Genomic DNA, 22,283 nt, shown 5'->3' with positions numbered 1-22,283 from the left:
TTATACCGCACGAGGAACGGCGTAAAAAATAAATAAAACCAATTCTTCAACGGCTACTGATCGCAGTAAGGCTCTGCTCACATTTATCCTGCGCTTTGCGCTAAGCGCTTACACCAGAGTTTCCGTGTAAATCTCTGAAATACGTGATTCAGCCGGAACCCTTGACGGAAGATTCCCTGTAATGAGGCAGATATAGGCCACTGTGGATGCCGTCTAGCCTAGGATCCCACGGTGTCATTTGTTTTAGGCGAGCATAAAAGTGCGGTTGGCCACAGTTTTGTGCACTTCTGAAAAAAAGGACACCACTAAACAGAGGCCAGACGGAGTCCAGAGTAACTCTGCTGCCTCATTACAGTGAATGGATCCCGCAGGGGTTTCATCTGAATTACATCACTTGGAAATTTAGATGGAAACCCCGATGTAAGTGCGCCTAGAGCGCCGGATAAATGTTACGTAAAATGTTCCCAATAAAAGCTTCAACTCAGTCCTCAAAAAAAGCTAGTCCCCACTCAGGTCCATCATCTGTTAAAAATATAAGGGACTTCCAAGTTACTGGTAGCAGAAAGGCTCTGGAAAAGCAAAATGGCCCTTGCCCCCCAAAAGAAATTCAGAAAATTTTGTGCTCCCAAATCCAAATGCCTATTCTACAATAATTTGTTCTCCAATTGTCAAATAGCACTCCGTCCCCCCCAGATCTCGCCATATGGCTGAGCGGTACGATACAGCCACATATGGGGTATTGCCACTTTTAGAAGAAATTGTGTGACACATTTCGGCACCATTTTTACCCTTTGCCCTGTGTGAAAATGTAAAATCTGAGGATAAAACATTTTTTTGTGGTAAAAATATAATTATGCTTTTTTCACTGCCCAATGGTATAAATTTAAAAATTAAAAAATACTCACTACTTCCCTAGATGAATTCCTTGAGAGGTGTAGTTTACAAAATGGGGTCACTTGTGGGGGTTTCTGCTGTTTCGGCATGTCAGCGACTCTTCAAATGTGACATGGTGTCTGCAACCTATCCCAGCCAACATAGCGCTCCTTTCTCTTCCGAACCCTGCCGTACACCAAAGCAGTTGTTTTCCCCCACATATGGGGTATCGGCATACTCAGGAGAAATTGCACAACAAATTTCATGGTGCAATTTCTCCTACTACCCTTATGATAATGCAAAATTAAGGGATGAAAAACGTTTTTGTGGGAAAAATGTGAAAATTTTATTTTTACAGCTCGATATTATAAACTTCTGTGAAGCACCTTGGGGTTCAAGGTGCTCACCCCACATCTAGATAAGTTCCCTAAGGGGTCTAGTTTCCAAAATGGTGTCACTTGTGGGGGGTTTCCACTGTTTAGGCACATCAGGAGCTCTCCAAACGCAACATGGCGTCTGCTAATTATTCTGACTTTTACATTCAAAAAGTCTAATGGCGCTCCTTCCCTTCCGAACCCTGCAGTGCGCCCAAACAGTGGTTTTCCCTCACATATGGGGTATTAGCACGCTCAAGAGAAATTGCACAAAAAAATTTGGGGTCCATTTTTTCCAGTTACCCCTGTGAAAATAAAAAAAATTGGGTCTAAAGTAACATTTTTGTGAAAAAAGTTAAATGTTAATTTTTTTCTTCCACATTCCAAAAATTCCTGTGAATCACCTGAAGGGTTAATAAAGTTCTTGAATGTGGTTTTGAGCACCTTGAGGGGTGCAGTTTTTAGAATGGTGTCACTTTTGGGTATTTTCTGTCATAAAGACCCCTCAAAGTGACTTCAAATATGATGTGGTCCCTAAAAAAATGTTTTTGTAAATTTTGTTGGAAAAATGAGAAATCGCTGGTCAACTTTTAACCCTTATAGCTCCCTAACAAAAATAAATGTTGGTTCCAAAATTGTGCTAATGTAAAGTAGACATGTGGGAAATGTTATTTATTAACTATTTTGTGTGACATATCTCTCTGATTTAAAGGCATGAAAATTCAAAGTTTGAAAATTGCAAAATTTTCAAAATTTTCGCCAAATTTCCGATTTTTTCACAAATAAATGCAAGCTATATCGAAGAAATTTTACCACTATCATGAAGTACAATATGTCATGAAAAAACAATCTCATAATCAGGGGAATACGTTGAAGCGTTCCAGAGTAATTACTTCATAAAGTGACAGTGGTCAGAATTGAAAAAACTGGCCCGGTAACGAAGGCAAAGACAGGCTCTGGTGCGCAGTGGTTAAAAAGACGAATGTAAATAAAAATAGTACCACTGAAAATGTCATCTTGTCCTGTAAAAAAATAAGCTGCCAAAAAATCTTGGGTATACACCCGAGAATTGCAGATGCTCAAGTGACATGCTCAAGTTTCCAACCCATATGTTTTGCGGCTGTTATACAGCCCAAAAAAACTTGAAGGGATTGCCTGCCATGCACGAGCGATCCCCGCATGTTTTTTTTTTGGGTGTCTAACAACCATGAAACATGAGGGGCGGGGACTCGAGCATGTCACTCGTGCACCCGCAATACATGGTGCTTACCCGATGCAAACTCAAGTAGCAAGCACATGCGCTCAATACTAATGACAACTTATTCAATATGATGACCTAATGGGTATCAAATTCTGTGTCGTACCTCTGGGTTCAAAATGTTCATTATAACCCTTGATAAAATCCTTGAGGGGTCTAGTTTCTAAAATAGGGTCATTTGTGGGGGGTTTCCACTGTTTAGGTGCATCAGGGGCTCTCCAAACATGACATGGCATACGCTCTCGATTACAGCCAATTTTGCGTTCAAAAAGTCACACCGTGCTCCTTCCCTTCTGAACCCTACCGTGCGCTTAAAGAGTGTATTTTCCCCATATATGGGGTATCGCTGTACTAAGGAGAAATTGCACAACAGTTCTTGGAGTCCATTTTCTCCTCTTACCCTTGTGAAAATAAAAACATTTGGGGCTAAAACATCATTTTTGTGGAAAAAGTGATTTTTTCATTTTCCTAAAAAGTGATTTCTTTATTTTTAAGAGTGCTCATCACACATCAAGAGAAGTTCCTTGAGGGGTCTAGTTTCCAAAATGGGGTCACTTGTGGGGGTTTCCACTGTTTAGGCACATCAGTGACTCTCCAAACTCGACATGGCATCCGCAAATTATTCAAGCAAATTTTACATTCAAAAAATCAAATGGCGCTCCTTCCCTTCTGAGCCCTGCCATATGCCCAAACAGTGGTTTTCCCCCACATATGGGGTATCAGCTTCTTCAGGAGAAAATGCACAACAAATGTTGTGGTTCATTTTTTCCTGTTGAAAACCCTTGTGAGTGAAAATAAGAAAATTTGGGTCTAATGTAACATTTTTGTGAAAAAAGAAAGGTAAATGTTCATTGTTTTCTTCCACATTCCAAAAAATCCTGTGAAGCACCTGGAAGGTTAATAAACTTCTTGAATGTGGTTTTGAGCACCTTGAAGGTTGCAGTTTTTAGAATGGTGTCACTTTTGGGTATTTTCTGTCATAAAGGCCCCTCAAAGTCGCTGGTCAATTTTTAACCCATTTTAACCCATTTTTAAAAAATGTTGGTTCCAAAATTGTGCTGATGTAAAGTAGACATGTGGGAAATGTTATTTAGGGGGTGTGTCCAGATGAGGAGCTGAGCGGCCGCACATAGACCCAGCTCCGAGCTTCCACCGTCGAATAGCGGCTCACAGCGCAAAAAAAAGTAGAGGACTACCTTAATATCGTGCAGCACAAGCTCCGGTACACTTTGGGCGACCATGGGGCGCACCACAAAAAGCAGAGATGTGGCACAGGGCAGGATCTCGGTCTTTGTGCCGACACCCTGTAAAATCCAAGATGGCTGCCGTAGAACTCATCATGCAGCCAGAGGCGGTGCAGAACGCTCCATGAGGTCTGATTCTCTGCTATCGGGTCAGACCTCACCTAATAAAGAGCGGTTATAGTCCGAGAAAAGCACAGGAACATCGCCCCCTGACAGAGGACCCATGTGGATCGCCATCCTGCAGCCCAGAGACCTCCAGACACCAAACAGCAAGTATCAAATGCACCTGACACATGGCACAGCTCTGCCCCCATTACAGAGACCACACTGAAGTCACTTTTAGGGGATCTTAAACAGGGCATACACAGTGATATTACCTCCACCTTCACTGCATTACAGAAAGACATTGTGCACATTGGAGATAGAAAAGCACATACTAAGGAGGAGTTCACTACTGCTCACAATAATCTGGTTGACGCTAATAATGAGGCAGATGAGGAGATTAATGCACGGAGATTAAAGTTGGCGGATATGGAGAACTGCTTCAGACGCAACAATCTACATTTTAGAGGGATACGGGAGAGTATTGCTGCAGACGCACTGAAGGAGTTCCTAACGGACTTTTTTACTGCATTAATCCTTGAGAAGGATCAGCGGGACCTTCTAATAGACAGGGCGCACAGGATCCCCAAACCCAAAAGTGCCCCCACCTCTGCACCCAGAGATGTAATTGCCCGGCTTCACTTTTTCCACTTTAAAGAAGCCATAACCAAAGACGCGGCGGGAAATCCAGAGCTTCCGGACAGGTTCAGGAGCATCATGATGTTCACTGATCTGTCTGCTGCCACCCTGAACAGGAGGTGCGAGTTTTCTACAGCGACCAAAATCCTGCAAGACAACGAGATCGTGTACAAGTGGGGCTACCCTGGAAGCTGATCATGACTAAGAAAGGAGTCACACATGTCCTGACATCTCCTCGGCAGGGAATGACTCTGATGCAGAAGTGGTCGCTGGCGACTGTGGAAGAAGGGACAAGTTCTCTAATAAAGAATAAGAAACCGCCGATGTTGAGGAAGGAGTGGATCTGAACAAGCAGCAAGCTTACTTTCCTAACCGTTGTACCCTCAATTTAGTTGCTCTACCTAGATCTTTTATTATTTTTTTTGAGCAGATCATACAACTATTTTTTCCAATACTCTGCGGTAGCACGAGAAAAATATTTTTTCATTCTCACTTCCCCTTGTATACCGGATAGCGCGGCATGTCCAGTAGGTTCACTTAGAACCGGACTCTATTCTTGGAACTGTTATAGTTATTTATATCTTTTGAGATTTGTATTTTGTTATTTCCCCATTCTTCCCTAACTGTCTAGTGGTGACATATAGATTTTGTCTGTATTTTGTATATGGTACTTCACATTTCCAATATCAATGTGAAAGGGTTAAATAGTCTGTTTAACCCCTTAATGACCTTGCAATTTTCCGTTTTAATTTTTTGCTCCCCTTCTTCCCAGAGCCATAACTTTTATATTTTTCGCTCAATATGGTCATGTGAGGGCTTATTTTTTGCGGGACAAGTTGTACTTTTGAACGACATCACTGGTTCTTACAATATCATGTACTAGAAAACGAGGAAAGAATTCCAAGTGCGGTGAAATAGCAAAACAAAATGTTTTTTTTTTTACCACATTCACTGAATACTAAAACTGACCTGCTATTATTATTCTCTGTGCTATTAAGAGTTCGTAGATACCACACTTGTATAGGTTCTTTTTATTTAAGTGGTGAAAAAAAAATCCAAAGTTTACTTATAGAAAAAAAACACGCCATTTCCGAGACCCTCCATTTTTCGGAATCTAGGGCCAGGTGATGGCTTATTTTTTGCGCGTCGAGCTGACGTTTTTATTGATACTATTTTGGGTTAGATCGGCTTTGCTGCATACAGGAGATGAGCAGATCGCCTATATGCAGCAGAATTGTTCACTTGCTATGAGCATCAACCACTGGCCGGCGGCGCTCATAGCAATCAGGACATGACAACCACTGGGGTCTGCTGCAGACCGCGGGTTGTCATGCCAACCCATCGGTGACCCGCGATCATGTGATGGGAACACCGATGGGCGGGGCTAATGCCGAGATTGACAGCGACATTTAACTGGTTAACAGCTGGGGGTGGATCGCGATTCCACCCGCGGTTGTTGCGAGCACATGTCAGTTGTATAAATCACTGGTTCAGTGCAGGCTGAGCGCCGGAGCCCGTGCTGAACCGGGTATGATGACCTGGGGCGAACTAGTATGCCCCAGGTCATAAAGGGGTTAAAAGATCTCTCCTATGGAGAGAGGCCCGGGCTCTTAAAGCCGACGTACTGTGTGTTCAAGAAACTCACTTAAACAGTGTTGACGCACACAGGTTGCAGAACAGAAACTTCCCAATGTGTTTCACTCTCACGCAATTGGTAAAAAATGGGAGTAGTAATAGTGATAAAAAACACCGTCGCCTTCCAATTGATCAACAGCATTGTAGACAATGAAGGCAGATACATCATCTTAGTATGCAGAAGAAATAACAAAACTTACAAGATCACCTCCAAATATGCCCCTAATTCCAAGCAGATTTCATTTGTTAAGGAAACTTTAGCGGTAATAACAGATGCAAAAAAAAGAGCCCTCCTGGTGCGCAGGGATTTTAATATCACCCCATGCCAGGCATAGACAAATCTGTACATCCTCAAAAAAAGAAAAAGCTTGTTCTCTTTCTCAGACTCTCTTGGCAGAAGAACTCTACAATGTTTGGAGAGTTTTGCACACCTCCGTACGTGATTACACGTTCTATTCACATTCACACAAAGGCTACTCAAGAATCGACCTAATTCTTACAGATAAATGGTTATTACATGACATCCAAAAGCCACGATAGGTAACATCACATGGTCAGACCATGCCCATCTCGTAACACATTAAAGAGGGATACAACTACACGACATACTCCCCATGGAGAGTAAATAATTACCTAATCGCAACACATAAAATTAGGCCCCAACTGCAGGAGACCTTGAAAGAATATTTTATAATTAATAATATACCCAACGTGTCCGCATCAACAGTATGGTATGCTCATGAGGCTTATATTAGAGGAAAACTAATTCAAATAGCATCCCAAAACAAAAAAGAAAGAATATGCCAAATAGAGGAAATCAACCAAAACAAAGCCTCACTAGAAGAAATGCATAAAAACAGCCCCGTAAACACAACTCTCCAAAAATTACAAAAATTAAGATACGATTTATATCAATTGCTCCAACATAAATACGGGCATAACCTACGGAAAAGCAAAGCTAAATACTATTGGCAGGGAAACAGAGCAGGTAAAATACAAGCGAACAAAGTCAAAGCTAAAATGACCAAACAAAGGTTACCGTATATACATAACGACCAAAATGAGAAAATATACAATCCTAAAGAGATTTCCAATACCTTCGCAAATTATTACTCAACCCTCTACAATTTACAAAAAAAAACAATACAATACCACAACCTAATGCCCAACTGATCAATCAATTTTTAGAAAGTATAAAGCTACCCAAAATATCAGAAGATAAAATATATTAAACCAACCAATATCTCAATTAGAAATAAAGTGTTATGATCTGCAACATGTACTAAGGAAAGATAGGGGAAAGCTGTCCCTACATTAAGACTAAGCTGAATCGCTACGATGTAGCAGGCTGCCTGTTCCTAGCGAACAGACCCGCCTTAGTCCTCGGCTAGTCTATAGCATTAAGGGAGGGGTCCCTAAAAGAACTAAGGACTGTGACAAAAAATGGGACACCTCCTAAACAGAGAAGTTGTTGCAGAACACAAAAACACAAACTGACAAAAGGTACAAGAGGTCCCAGAAGGACCAAGCGAACTGACAGAGAAGGGCACCGAAGCACCAGGCTAGAGAAACAGTCAAACACTGAAGTTCAGTACAGCCAGAAGGGCGGAGCTGGAATATAAAGGCATGGTCACGTGACCGCAAAACACAAGATGGAAAAAACAAACAGGAGGGTTCTAACAGTACCCCCTCTTTTATGTGGATCCTCCGGATCCTCCAGGCCCAGGCCTATCCGGAAACCTCCTGTGGAAAGCTTTAACAAGCCTAGGAGCAGAGACATCATCCGTCCTTACCCAGGAGTTATCTTCGGGACCAAAACCCTTCCAGGAGACAAGATACTGTAATCTCCTTCTATGCCATCTAGAATTCAAGATACGAGAAATTTCATATTCGCCGTCTTCCACCAAAGGAGGAACTGTGACAGTGGCGTCCCTATCAGATACATCAACCTTTTTCAAACATCATTTGTATTTGTTTTTTTCAACAGAACAAATCATAGAAAGACATATAAAACAAATAAATCAAAGCCAGGATGCACATAATAAGGAACCTGTACACAGATCATGCACAATGAATAATGAATAAGTTCCGGTTAGCTGGCTTAACAAATAGACATCTAAACTAAGTATTAGCAAGTTACAGTCATCTACAGTCAATGGAATTAATTAATTAAATAACGATAAATTGTGATGATTATCTCCCCTGCTTTAGTTAACACGTAAGAGTCCTAGGTTATTATTTAGATCCTCCAGAATATACCATTCTGTAGAAGTAAATGGTTTGACAATTTTATTCTTTTCAGACAGAGAACAACATGTTATAATAAACTGCTTCCATTTTGATAGAAATTTGCCAGCTTGCTGTTCTTTGTTACAAAGGGTATCTAATTGCTCTACTCCCATAAAATGTTTCATTTGGATTATTAGCTCTGCTATAGGGGGAATGATAGGATCCAGCCAATGTTTAAGTAACTTTTTTTGCCAGCAAGAATAGAGTATGAAGTAGTTTTGGGGGGCCTTTTGATTTTTGGTCAGGATTTTCTGGGTTATTCCAATGATGTAGTATGGCTACATATGGAGAGAGAGTGTATCCTGGGCCCCATATAGTCTTTATCACATCTGAGACTTGATTCCAGTATACTGTTGAATCAGGGCAGGATCATAGGCCGTGCATAAGATCAGAGTATGGGTGATGACATTTAGGGCATGCAATCATCCTATTTGACAAGGTATCTTTTTTCGGTATATTAAAAGCGTAAATGGCCCCGTGTATTATTTTATTCTGAGTCTCTCTCCATGATTCGTTTATAATGTATTTTCTAAATATATTCCAGCCTAATCTGATCTTAGTAGGGATTTCAATGTCATCAAGTTGCTGCTTCCAATATTTAAAGAAAATGTCTGGGTGTATCTTTAATAAATTAGATTTCATAGCCGAGTAAAGACTAGAAATTGAGGGAGTACCAGTTGGATATAGTAAAATTATATCTAGTTAGTTTTGAAAGGTCTCGAAGGTGACATCCTTTAAGTTTGACATAATGGATAATCTAATTTGTTCAAATTGGAGGCCATGCTGTAAGGGTAGATCATATTTATCTATACATTCTGGGAACGTCAACCATCTCCGACCGTTTGGGTGAAGTAGGTGAGATATGTTATGTATACCTGCTTGCTGCCATTTAAAAAATAATTTATTTTCACTGCCCTGTGGAAATTCCGGATTCCGCCATAGCGGCAAGTGCTTAGAAATTCTGAAACAAAGGCCATAATTTTTTCTAACTGCTTTCCAAGCGGAAATGGTGTCTTTAAAAGTTACTGATCTTTTGATTGCTGGGGGTACAGAAGAGTAGCGAGAGTGTAGAAGTGCAGTTAAATTAAAGGGGTAAGCATAGTCTGATTCCAAAGAGTAATCAGAGCATGTATGTCTTTTGTGGAGCCAGTCAATTATGTAGCGAAAAAGGCAAGCAAGGTTATAATTCCTGATACTTGGAAAATTGATGCCTCCATCATCCTTGGACGACATAAGTTTGTCAAGGCTAATCCTAGGACGTTTTCCTCTCCATATAAAATGACTAAAGGCCTTATTAAGTGTGATTACGTCAGAGTGTTTCAGCAGTAATGGCAGAGTTTGGAGTTGATACATAATTTTAGAAGTACTTATCATCTTAACGAGATGCGCCCTACCTAAAAAAGACAAGGGCAAATCCTGCCACGATTTCAATTGATCAGTAATTTTTTTGATGAGGGGGGGATAATTTAATGTATATAAAGAAGATGGCAACCGGCCTATTTTTATGCCCAAATACGTGATATGTGATGTAGCTATATTAATATCATAGAAAGATTTTTTTGGGTAGTGTTTCATACCCTTTTCAGTTAATGGTAGCAATTCACATTTTTTTGTGTTTATTTTGAATCCAGAATATGAGCCAACATTTTTAAGTAGATCCAACACCAGAGGTAAATGTAGAAAGGGATCTGACATGAACAAAATGATGTTGTCTGCAAAAAAAGCAGCCTGAATTGATTTTTTGTTAAATTGGATGCCTGAAAAAGTTTTAGGGTCTGACAAAATACGGACTAAGGGCTCTAGTGCCAGATTAAAAAGTAAGGGGATAAAGGACATCCTTGTCTCATTCCCTTTTCAAGAGGGAAGGGAGAGGATAAAAAACCTGGGGTACACACCTGGGCTTTTGGAGACGTGTATAAATTACGAATGTAATTAAAAAAGGGGCCTGACAATGACATCTTCGTTAAAACCATGTATAACCAATCTCAACTTATATTATCAAAGGCTTTTTCGGCGTCAAGGGAGATAATTGCTGTGGATCCCTTTAGATCAGGAGTAGAGTGGATTTTATCGAGCGCCAATAATACTTTCCTAATATTTAGCGTGGCTGAGCGACCTTTAACAAAGCCTGCTTGTACATGGGATATAAGGTGGGGTAGAATGGAGGCCAGTCTATCAGCCATTATTTTAGATAAAAGCTTAATGTCGATATTTATAAGTGAAATCGGTCTGTATGAATTGGGGGATAATGGATCTTTGTCTGGCTTTAGTAATAATTTGACATAAGTCATATTTGCGGAAGGGAAAATGGGATTGCCACAAATTATTTTGTTGAAGATCGGTACTAACAACGGGGACACCTCTTCCGTTAAGGATTTAAAGAAGTCAGAAGTGTATCCATCAGGTCCAGGGGCTTTGTTTGGTTTCAAATTTTTAATTGTAGTGGTAATCTCCTCCAATGAAATAGGTTTATTTAATATAGATTTATGTTCCTCCGAAAAAAAAGGTAATTTGACCTTATCCAAGAGTGTATCAGAGAGGGGCAAGGTTTGTTTTGTTTTTTTGTATAGGTCCTTATAGAATGAGCCTAAAATCTCATTAATTGATTTAGGGTAAGTGTGAATAACCCCATTAATATTTCTTAATTGAAATATTCCCTGTGGCTTTCTCATACCTTTAGCTAAATTTGCCATCATCCTCCCCGATTTGTTACCAAACCTATAAAAGAATGCTTCTGTTTGAGATAAATGGAATTTTTCTCTCATATCTGCATATTGGATGAATTCAGATTGTTTTTGAGACCAATGTGTTTTATTAAGAGGGGAAGGATCAAGAAGAAATGTAGTGTAGGCTTGTTTCAGTTCAGAGGACAGTTCACTATATTTTTTCATAACCCTTTTTTGAGAGAAAAAGTATACGCCAAAATTTTTCCTCTCAGTACCGCCTTGGCCGATTCCCACAATAATGTGGGGTTATCTTGGTGTGCCGAATTATCAGATAAGAATTCGCTCCACCATATCTTGAGAGAGGAAATAAATGAGTCGTCTTTGCAAAAGTAATCTGGAAATCTCCACAAGAAGTCAGGGCCCCGAGGGAAATCCTTTGATAGTTCCAAGCTCACTGAAGAATGATCAGAAATAACAATATCATCAATTTAGCCAACAGAGGAGAAGATACAAAAAAGTAGTCAATACGAGACCAAGAGTCGTTGGCGTGTTAGAAGCGCGTATATTCCCTATTACTGGGGTTCAAAAACCTCCAAGAATCAATTAATTGGCAGCTAGACAAAAAAGGTGCTAGTGCTTTGTCATGCGAGGTAACCGATTGCAGAGTACCAGTAGTGTTTTTCCTATTCTCATGAACTGAAACCACCGAGTTAAAGTCTCCACCTATTATTTTGTTAGGGTTGGAGTCAAATAAGAGTCTAGTCTCCAATTGTTTAAAAAAAGGTTTGTTGCCTACGTTAGGCGCATATACATTGTAGATAAGGTTCCACAAGACGTAGATAATGTTAATTGAATCAACCTCCCTTCTCCATCCTGCTGCTGACTTATGACCTGGTGTATAAACTGCTTATTAATAAGGATTAAGACTCCAGCCTTTCTATCTACGGACGGTGAACCATAGATACCCCCAACCCATAATTTTTTCATCCGGGGGAAATCTGCTTCAGGCAAATGTGTTTCTTGTAGAAGGGCTATGTCAGGCTTTAAACGTTTTAAATGTCTAAGGACTTTCATCCATTTTTGGGGAGAGCGCAAACCTTTAACATTCCAAGATACGATATACATATTCAAAGACTGTAAAGATAGACATGTTTGGTGAACAACTTACAAAATAATGATGACATGTAGTTAGATTACGTACTAACGAGCAAAGCTCGAACATGTGAAACAAACCCAAAAAAACAATATACAAAAGTTTTAAAGAACTGACCTAGCAAGAGCGTAAACATTTTTAACTGCTCGCTAGGGAAAAGACTATCTCCTGGGCTTCACTTCTGCCCGACCATGTGTGCAATATAACAGATTACATTTAAATTTAGATTCAAATTCAAACCTAACTCCCCCCTTAATTAAGGTAATTTATCAGAATTTTCTCAAACAATTGCCTTCATAAAAGACTTTCACTCCAGGGCCACCAGGCGTATAAAAGGAGAAACTCATTAAATCAACGATTGTTATAGCTCTGGTCTCCTTGTTTCGTGGGTCTCCTAGGTGACTGTGAACTAGAGGAAGTTTTCACCTGGAGGGTCTGTTCAGGACTGGGCCCAGGAGACTGTTGACAAAAGAGTCTGCCTTATCAGGTGAGATAAATTCCCGGAAAGAGCAATCAGTGTCTTTCAGGCGAAGAGTAGCCGGGTAGCGCAGTTGAAAGCGGATTTTTTCTTTGCGCAGTCTGGTGCATAAAGCACTGAAGGACTTCCTTTTCCTGGTTACTTCAATTGAGTAGTCTTCGAAAAGCAGGATTTTATGGCCTTGAATGATCAATGGGTGGTTTAATTGTTTGTAAGCTCGGATAATGTCAGCTTTATCATTGAAATCCAAAAATTTCATAATGACCTGTCTTGGCCTGGTAGTATTGTGGGCTCCAGAGACAGAGGGTGGAGGACCAATTCTGTGGACCCTTTCTACCTTTTTACCTTCGGATAATTTTAGGGCTTTTGGAACTTCGTTCTCACATAGTCCCTCTGAAGACCGCTGAGGGAGCGGCCTGAAAAATGCTCGACTTTCCCATAGACTTACATTGGGCTCGTTGCTCGGATCGAGCACCTGAGCATTCCAATTTGCTCGACCCGAGCAATGAGCACCCGAGCATTTTGGTGCTCGCCCATCATTAATTATTACTTAATAATAAATTGGTGAATTAGGGAGTGTTTCTTGTTTTTATTTAACTGTTTTTATGTCTTTCAGGTTCCCATTTTTGGGCTACTCCTGATTTGCTAGATTAAGCCAGATCTTTAGGGTGTTTTTTTTGCTTTTTAATAAGTTGGTGAGTGAAGTGTGGGGGAGTGTTTTCTAAAATAAACTATTTTATCCTGTGTGTGTTTTTTTTATTACTGGGTTAGTAATATATAACAAATTGTGAGGAAAACAATGGCCTGGAAGGGGTATATTGATAATGTATTTACAAAATGGGGAGAACCGCAAAAGAGACCCCTCTCTAACAAGTCATGAAACTTAGCCTTTATTTCATATTTGATTAAAAACGCCTAGGGGTATATAAAAAACTTTGTCCCTAATCTGCCTTTAGTATTTTATAGTGGTATTCGTATTTCTACACACACTTAGCGGCACTTGGGTGCCTTCTATCAAACGGTAAAAAAGAAAAAACTGTACTCATAGCACAAGGAGCAATGCTCTTCTGGCAAACACTGTCAGCAAAGTGAGCTTCTGGTCTTGGATTTTATCCTAAGTCATGTGATAAGGCTCGTTAAAGGGTCAATATTGACTTTTAAGATTGATACTTCCAATAGGTGGCACTACAGTTCTGGCTCTATTCCTCTCTGAAGAGACAATTTGCATAATTCCCAGAAAAACATTGCGGTTTGAAAAGTCTCCTCACTTTGACATGCTTAGCATGTCGCTCTCCGCAACGAGAAACGTTACTTCTTAGATAACGGTCTGATGCCTCTCACCCAGCCAAACCAGAACTCACACTTTGTTCCGACAAGGGGCAGTACCCCAAAACACAGTGTCGGCAAACTGAGTTTCTGGTCTTGGCTTTTATCCTAAGTCATGTGATAAGCATCGTTAAAAGGTCAATATTGACTTTTAGGATTGCTATTTCCAATAGGTGGTGCTAGAGTTCTAGTTCTCTTCCTTTCTGAAGAGACAATTTGCATATTTCCCAGAGGAGCATTGCGGCTTAAAAAGTCTCCTAACCTTGACGTGCTCTATCTGTATACAGATAGATAGATATAAAGCACAATGTACACTCTAATGTAAATATACACTCTAATGTACACTCTAATGTAAATATAGAAAACCTAGAAAATCTTTAAATGAGAAGGTGTGTCCAAACTTTTGATCTGTACTGTATAGAACCGACCCCCCTGTATACAGCCCCCTGTATACAGATAGATAGATATAAAGCACAATGTACACTCTAATGTAAATTTATCAAAATCAATTGTTTAGCTGAAGCTTATGTTATGACCAAAAATGTTTAACATTTGATAATATTTATTCTATTATTTAACGGATATATTCAGGCCTGTATTTTCCGCTAGTGCCGAAGTTCTTTTTGCAATTTAGATTACTTTTTTCTTCAGAGCACCCGAATAGACCAGTGAGCGACCCCTCTCTTTTCTATTAATCATTTTTGGATCCCTCTCCTGGGACATTGCAGCAGGTAAGTGTTCACACTATTAGAAGTTTGATAGCCTTTTTTCTAACCATGCTTCCCTCCCACTAATTCCTTCTATCATGTCGCTCTCCGCAAGGAGAAAAATTACTTCTTAACACCATGGCTTGATGCCAGCTGACATTATGAAGCTGACATCAACCCCATAAACTATTCCCTCGTTTGAAACCATACAAGGGCAATCGGGAAGAGTCGGGCAAAGTGCCTGAATTGGCCCATCTCATAGATGGGCCAATTCTGGGGCGACTGCGGGCTTAGGCAGGGAGGGGGTCAATATTCATGGACCTTTCCAGCTTGGTATTATAAACCTGCACCTGTCTGCTTTACTTGGGCTGGTTATCAAAAATAGGGAGGACCCCACATAATTTTTTTAAATTATTTCTTTATTTATGATATACATGCGTTTTTTGCATTGCTGCAAGACCAATTGACATGCTGCGGCTCAAAAACACGCACTGCAGGTGACTTTATGCAGTGTAAAAAAAGAAGCACAGTGGACATGGGATTCTGTTAATCCCATCCACTGTACTTGTACTGTACAACACAGTAAAAATACGCTGCGTCCAAAACGCTACTATTCCTTATCGTGTGCACACAGTCTAAATCTACAATATTCATATTCCAATAAAAACAAGTAAAACCATTGCATTAAAAGGATGCTTCAAATTTTTTGATGCCAAGAATGTGCAAAGGAGTCATCAAAGCAAAAGGTGGCTACTTTGAAGAACCTAGAATATAAGACATATTTTCAGTTGTTTCACACTTTTTTGTTAAGTATATAATTCCACATGTGTTAATTCATAGTTTTGATGCCTTCAGTGTGAATGTACAATTTTCTTAGTAATGAAAATACAGAAAAATCTTTAAATGAGAAGGTGTGTCCAAACTTTTGATCTGTACTGTATAGAACCGACCCCCCTGTATACAGCCCCCTGTATACAGATAGATAGATATAAAGCACAATGTACACTCTAATGTAAATTTATCAAAATCAATTGTTTAGCTGAAGCTTATGTTATGACCAAAAATGTTTAACATTTGATAATATTTATTCTATTATTTAACGGATATATTCAGGCCTGTATTTTCCGCTAGTGCCGAAGTTCTTTTTGCAATTTAGATTACTTTTTTCTTCAGAGCACCCGAATAGACCAGTGAGCGACCCCTCTCTTTTCTATTAATCATTTTTGGATCCCTCTCCTGGGACATTGCAGCAGGTAAGTGTTCACACTATTAGAAGTTTGATAGCCTTTTTTCTAACCATGCTTCCCTCCCACTAATTCCTTCTATTCATTCACAGGTGGTTTTAACTTTCTCTACCAGCCCATACATCGTAGGTTTAAAGCCCAAGCAGAGACATATTGTCCATAGAGACTTACAGCCCAAGAGTGGCATATCCAGTGGTAGCTTAGCGTAGTTACCCATCATATGAAGGTTACCTTGTAATGGTTGATAGGCACACATGAATTGGCCAAATTATGCACAAAAAACCTTCATTTTGTAAAGTGACATCAGTCTAGATGCAATATTTCTTATGAATTCATGTATGGAGTGCCGAAGTTCTTTTTGAAATTTGTATTTTCCGCTAGGCACATATTGAAGCCAAGAGGATTATCTATAAACATCTCTGTCCGTTTGCAGTCTGCTCCCTTAGTGCCTGAGATCTGAGCCCCCAAAGTCGGAGGAGCATTTTCAGATGCAGATCTTTAGTGTGAGACTTTGATAGTATGTGCCAAATACGGCACTCACTATCACAGTCTCACACTTAGCATTAACCAGGTAGCCTTGCTTCTTGGGGTGCTGCTCCTCAGGGAAATGGCATACATGAGGAGTACCTTGAAAGGGGAGAGCGAGTGCTACAAAGTGTATATCTCCAATTTTCGATTGGACCTTCGGAACCAGAGCAAGCGGTACAGAAGTTAGACATGTCTGGTACTGGAACCACTTTGACTATTACCAGGTGCCACCACTCATTGTGTAGGTCTACTTGAGCTCTGTACACTCTACAAGTTTGGGCCATCTTGGACCTTCACAAGCCGAGATATCAGCACTGGAAAGTGGGTAACCACATCAGTAGACATGGGCCGCATGGTCAGAGGGGGATCACGGCTCTCGGGGTGCTGCTCCTCGGTAAAAGGTGTGTCTCTCTCAGGAGATGAATTCCTGGAAAGGAGATGGTCCAATCTACAGAATGTATATCTCGGATTGTTTGTTGGACCCATGGTTCCAGAAAAATCCAGGTTAAAGTGAGATAGGGAAACCCCATTCATTCCTCCCATTGACTTAACATGGTCCTGGGGGTGCCCTATTCTCCGAGCCACCAAAAACCACAGGAGGGTTCAATCAAAAAGCTGCATAGTGAATATTGAAGCCAAGAGGATTATCTAAATACATCTCTGTCCGTTTGCAGTCTGCTCACTTAGTGGCTGAGATCTGTGCCCCCAAAGTTGGAGGAGCATTTTCAGATGCAGATCTTTAGTGTGAGACTTTGATAGTATGTGCCAAATACGGCACTCACTATCACAGTCTCACACTTAGCATTAACCAGGTATGGGTGCCTTGCTTCTTGGGGTGTTGCCCCTCAGGAAAATGACATACATACACATGTGAGGAGTTGCTTGTAAGGGGAGAGCGAGTGCTACAAAGTGTATGTCGCCGATTTTTGATTGGACCTTCGGAACCGGAGCAAACGGTACCAATTTTAGACATCTGGTACAGGAACCACTCTTGATATTAACAAGTGCCACCACTCATTTTGTAGGTCTACTTGAGCTCTGTACACACTGCAAGTTTGGGCCATCTTGGACCTTCACAAGCCGAGATATCAGCACTGGAAAGTGGGTAACCTCATTTAGTAGACATGGGCCGCCTGGTCAGAGGGGGGTCACGGCTCTCGGGGTGCTGCTTCTCAGTACAAGATGCCTCTCACTCAGGAGATGAATCCCTGGAAAGCTGACGGTCCAGTCTACAGAACTTATATCTTGGATTGTTTATCGGACCCACGGTTCTGGAGAAATCGAGGTTAAAGTGAGATAGGGAAATGCCATTGAATCTTCTCATTGATGTAACATGGTGCTGGGGGTGCCCTCTTCCCCGAGCCACCAGAAACCGCAGGAGGGATCAAAGAAAAAGCTGCATAGTGCGTATGGAAGCCAAGAGGATTATCTAAGACAGGGGGTGGAACCAGGCTTGGGATTTAAAAAAAAAAAACATATCTCTCTATCTATATATATCTCTCTCTATATATCTATCTATCTATCTATCTATATCTCTAGGTCCGGTGCCTAGGGTGGTGGGTCGTGGGGGCGGAGCTAGGCTCAGGAGTTAAAAAAATAAATATATATATTTTTTTCAAATTTCCCCTCCCTTCCCCAGACTCCATAACAAAACTGGAGTTTTCGCCGGCATGTGGGGGTGGCGGTTATCCCTGTACTTATTCTTATTAGTGTCTTTAAGATGCTATTTCAAATGAAAGTTGGTGTGCGCCGGTAGTTTCGGGGTTAGTGCAGCTCCAGTCAGCTCCCTGAGCCCTCGGGCTGTGGCGTGCGCACGCTGCTGATGTCACTGCGGCACCATGAGACCTCATCACGCTGCAGGGGGTGAGGAAGCGAGACTGAGGGCTGTTATTAATACAGTGTTTGCAAGCATATACATTGTATATATACAGACCCCTCTGTATACAGCCCCCTGTATACAGATAGATAAATACAAATCACTATGTACACTCTAATGTAAATTTATCAAAATCAATTGTTTAGCTGAAGGCTATTTTATGACCAATAATTGTTAACCTTTGATAATATTGATTCAATATTTAAAGGATATATACTCCATGAGAATGAATATTTGAACACATGGCGTCAGAAACGCGTTGCTGCGCTGTCTGGGCGTTATTTCATGTAGATTTTATTCTACTCCCGTCAATACATTTTGCACATTACTGGAAGCTGGATATATTATTCTTATCACATTATTGAGTAATTGTGTATATGTATAGATTGTCTTTATTCCACCTGATGCACATTATTATTGTACACTGTATATGCACTGTTACAATTATTTCAGAATTGCTGCTGATTAATTGTATAATTTGGCTGCCTTAAATATTCTGCACTTGCACTTGGTACTTGCTTAAAGGTCCACGATATGGGACCGAAACTTCACCACATGGGCTATTGGCTTTTTTTTTTCACTTACTTTGTGTGCTGCTGTATTACATTACTAGCATGTACCTAGAGGGCTTTCCTGGGGAGGGAGATGCTGTATGTATGTATGTAGGACCTGGGGAGGGAGATGCTGGCTGTGTGTATTTTGGACCTGGGGAGGGAGATTTTGCGCTGTGTGTCGGACCTGGGGAGGGAAATGCTGCGCTGTGTGTTGGACATGGGGAGGGAGAGGCTGCACTGTGTGTCAGACCTGGGGAGGGGGATGTGAAGCTGTATGTATGTCGGACCCGGGGAGGGCGATGTGAAGCTGTATGTATGTCGGACCAGGGGAGGGCGATGCTGCGCTGTGTCGGGCCTGAGGAGGGAGGTGCTGCGCTGTGTGTCGGACCTGGGGAGGGAGATGCTGCGCTGTGTGTCGGACCTGGGGAGGGAAATGCTGCGCTGTGTGTCGGACCTGGGGAGGGAGATGCGAAGATTTATGTATGTTGGACTCGGGGAGGGCGATGTGAAGATGTATGTATGTCGGACCCGGGGAGGGCGATGCAAAGCTGTATGTATGTCGGACCCGGGGAGGGCGATGCGAAGCTGTATGTATGTCGGACCCGGGGAGGGCGATGTGAAGCTGTATGTATGTCGGACCTGGGGATGGTGATGCGAAGATGTATGTATGTCAGACCCGGGGAGGGCAATGCAAAGCTGTATGTATGTCGGACCCGGGGAGGGAGATGCTGCGCTGTGTCGGACCTGGGGAGGTAGGTGCTGCACTGTGTGTCAGACCTGCGGAGGGAGGTGCTGCGCTGTGTGTCGGACATGGGGAGGGAGATGCTGCACTGTGTCGGACCTGGGGAGGGAAATGCTGCGCTGTGTGTTGGACCTGGGGAGGGAGAGGCTGCGCTTTGTGTCGGACCTGGGGACGGAGATGCTGCGCTGTGTGTCGGACCTGGGGAGGAGGAAGCGAAGATCTATGTATGTCGGACCCGGGGAGGGCGATGTGAAGATGTATGTATGTCGATCCCGGGGAGGGCGATGCAAAGCTGTATGTATGTCGGACGCGGGGAGGGCGATGCGAAGCTGTATGTATGTCGGACCCGGGGAGGGCGATGCGAAGCTGTATGTATGTCGGACCCGGGGAGGGCGATGTGAAGCTGTATGTATGTCGGACCTGGGGATAGTGATGCGAAGCTTGATGTATGTCGGACCCGGGGAGGGCAATTCAAAGCTGTATGTATGTCGGACCTGGGGAGGGCGATGCTGCGCTGTGTGTCGGACCTGGGGAGGGAGGTGCTGAGCTGTGTGTCGGACATGGGGAGGGAGATGCTGCGCTGTGTCGGACCTGGGGAGGGAAATGCTGCGCTGTGTGTTGGACCTGGGGAGGGAGAGGCTGCGCTGTGTGTCGGACCTGGGGACGGAGATGCTGCACTGTGTGTCGGACCTGGGGAGGGGGATGCTGCGCTGTGTCGGACCTCGGGAGGGGGATGCGAAGATCTATGTATGTCGGACCCGGGGAGGACGATGTGAAGATGTATGTATGTCGGACCCGGGGAGGGCGATGTGAAGCAGACTATACTGCAATCTACTATTTCTTTTTAAAACTACACTATAGCAGATTTATCTTAAACCTCCCCCTATACAAGCAGCTAATTAACATTTAATGTCTTCTCAGAGAGAGAAGCTTCAATACAGAAATACACAGCCCCCCTCCCCCAGCATTGCCATACACTGAGAGCAGACTAGACTGCCATCTACTGTTCATTTATAAGAATACACCATAGCAGATTTATTTCCACAATACATGCTGTTCACTCTAGAATATACAACAAAATACAGGATATAAGGGAAAATACACTGTAAGGCTGAGTTCACATGTTAGTTTATTGTTTAGTTTTTCATATCTGTTATTGTAAGCCAAAACCAGGAGTGCATGAAAAATACAGAAGTGGTGACATGGGAGGCAGTATTTAGTACTTGAGGTGGCTGCACCCCAAAATGTGTCTTCTCAAATGGACCCCAAAATGTGACTGTAGCCCAGAAATGTTTACTAAAAATAATTAGTGTAAAAAAAAAAAAAAAAAAAAAAAATTCCAGTCCCCTTTAAGCCCCCCAAAATTGTAGGGGGTCAAGTAACTCCTCAACTTGCATCTGACCTACCCCCAAAACATTCACGTGTTTCAATATTTGTGTTCAAAGAAAAAGAAAGAGAAATATCGGTCATACACAGATTTCCTACAGAGATACATTGGGCAGCCCTACGGCTGACAGAAGTAGAGGCCTGAAGCCGTACGGCTGCAAAACAGAGCAATGCAATGCACTGAGAACAGACTATGTTTGGGTCAGTTTTTCATATCAGTTATTGTAAGCCAAAACCAGGAGAGGATAAAAAAATACAGACGTGGTGACGTGGGAGGCAGTTTTTAGTACTTGAGGTGGCTGCACCCCAAAATGTATCTTATCAAATGTACCCCAAAATGTCCCCCAAAATGTGACTGTAGCCCAGAAAGAATCACTTGTGGTACATAAAAAAACAGGATTCATTATTTTAGATGTTGAAGGTAGTATTTAGCACTTTGGGGGATGCACCCCAAAATGTCTTCTCAAATGTACCCGCAAAATGTGTCATTTCTAAAAATAATCACTTGGGGGACACAAAAAACAGGATTCAGTAAGTTAGGGGCAGTGGGAGGCAGTATTTATTACTTGAGGTAGTTGCACCCCAAAAAATGTATCTTTTCAAATGGACCCCAAGATGTGAATGTAGCCCAGAAATGATCACAATAAATAACTAGTGTAATAAGTAAAAAAAAAAGTTCCAGCCCCCTTTAAGCCCCCCCCAAATTGGAGGGGGTCAAGTAACCCCTCAACTTGCATCTGACCTGCCCCCAAAACATTCAGGTGTTTCAATAATTGTGTTCAAAGAAAAAGAAAGAGAAATATCGGTCATACACAGATTTCCTATAGAGATACATTGGGCAGCCCTACGGCTGACAGAAGTAGAGGCCTGAAGCCGTACGGCTGCAAAACAGAGCAATGCAATGCACTGAGAACAGACTATGTTTGGGTCAGTTTTTCATATCAGTTATTGTAAGCCAAAACCAGGAGAGGATAAAAAAATACAGACGTGGTGACGTGGGAGGCAGTTTTTAGTACTTGAGGTGGCTGCACCCCAAAATGTATCTTATCAAATGTACCCCAAAATGTCCCCCAAAATGTAACTGTAGCCCAGAAAGAATCACTTGGGGTACATAAAAAACAGAATTCAGCATTTTAGGGGCTGTTGAATGTAGTATTTAGCATTTTGGAGGATGCACCCCAAAATGTGTCTCCTCAAATGTACCCCCAA

Source organism: Phyllobates terribilis, unplaced genomic scaffold, assembly GCF_046119375.1.
Source record: "Phyllobates terribilis strain yellow unplaced genomic scaffold, ASM4611937v1 Scaffold_471__1_contigs__length_1415940, whole genome shotgun sequence".
Classification (NCBI taxonomy): domain Eukaryota; kingdom Metazoa; phylum Chordata; class Amphibia; order Anura; family Dendrobatidae; genus Phyllobates; species Phyllobates terribilis.
This window is presented reverse-complemented; position numbering follows the sequence as displayed.